The sequence below is a fragment of the Haplochromis burtoni genome, unplaced genomic scaffold, assembly GCF_018398535.1.
Source record: "Haplochromis burtoni strain Fernald_Lab_line unplaced genomic scaffold, NCSU_Asbu1 Contig_222, whole genome shotgun sequence".
Lineage (NCBI taxonomy): Eukaryota > Metazoa > Chordata > Actinopteri > Cichliformes > Cichlidae > Haplochromis > Haplochromis burtoni.
In genome coordinates, this window is record NW_024582583.1 from 128,480 (window position 1) to 130,037 (window position 1,558).

The window sequence follows — 1,558 nt, forward strand, 5'->3', positions numbered from 1 at the left end:
AGGTTGCTGGTTAGTGCCCCAGTATTGGCCTATGCCAACTTTGCTAAACCTTTCGTCCTTGAGATAGATGCCAGTCAGGCAGAGTTAGGGGCAGTACTATCCCAGGAGCAAGAAGGGAAGAGACGGCCAGTTGCTTTTGCTAGCCGGGGCCTGCGACCTAGTGAAAGGAATATGTCCAATTACAGCTCTAGAAAGTTGGAATTTTTGGCTCTAAAATGGGCTGTCACTCAAAAGTTTCGGGAGTATTTGTTGGGAAATAAGTTTGTCGTGTTCACAGATAACAATCCTCTCAGTTATTTGCAGACTGCTAAATTGGGAGCTGTAGAGCAGCGATGGGCCTCAGAGCTAGCTGTGTTTAATTTTGAAATTAAATACAGACCAAGTCCCAGCAACCGCAATGCTGATGCGTTGTCACGGCAGCTACACCCACAGAGTCCATCTGGCCTGCTTCCAGGGTTGAAGATCCCACAGGAAGTGCAAGACCAGACAGATGTGGGGCAGCTGGGACATGCTGTTGCCGCTACGTGTAGGGCCATAGGTGCATTTCCATCCCGACCTAAAGCTGACTTAATATCCCTTCAAGCTGCTGACCCGGTAATTGGCCCTTTCTTACAGTATTGGGAAAGTGGGAGGCTGCCTACTAAACAGGAAATGGGAAATGTAAGTAAGGGAGTGAAAAAGTTGTTGCAACAGTGGCCCAGAATCAAGTTGAAGGAAGGTGTCTTGTATCGTCAAGTTCAGACACCTGGTAATGGCAAAGTTTTGCTTCAACTGTTGCTACCCCAGTGCTTGCAAATAGAGGTTCTAAGAAGTTTACATGATGATCATGGTCATCAAGGCATTGGACGCACTACCAGCCTGGTGAGAGAAAGGTGTTTTTGGCCTTTTATGGCACGAGACATTGAGAAATATTGTCAGGAGTGCGATCGTTGTGTCTTGGCAAAGGCTGTACAACCAAAGGTTCGCACATTTAGGGGGGGTTTGGTGGCCGCTAAACCCCTGGAAGTCATTGCCATTGATTTCAGTGTTTTGGACAAGTCTAGTGATGGGCGTGAGAATGTACTTGTGGTCACTGACGTGTTTTCGAAGTTCTCTCAAGCATACCCTACAGTAGATCAACGGGCAAGTACAGTGGCACGGGTATTAACTGAAAAATGGTTTTATATCTATGGGGTCCCTAAGCGTATCCATAGTGATCAAGGAAAGAGCTTTGAGGGAGATTTGTTGAAACGTCTGTGTCACCTGTATGGCATAGACAAAAGCAGGACCACGCCATATCACCCTGAAGGCAATGGACAATGCGAGAGATTTAACAGAACACTCCATGATCTGTTGCGCACACTCCATCCTGATAAGAAAAGAAAGTGGCCGCAATACTTGCCACAGGTATTGTATGCTTACAATACCACAGAACATCAGTCTACTGGTTTTTCACCGTATGAGCTTATGTTTGGCCAGAAGCCCCAGTTGCCTGTTGATTTCCTACTGGGGGCTTCCCAGTCGGAATCAATGTCTAGATCTGCGCAGGAGTGGGTGGAGGAGCATAAACAACGTTTAA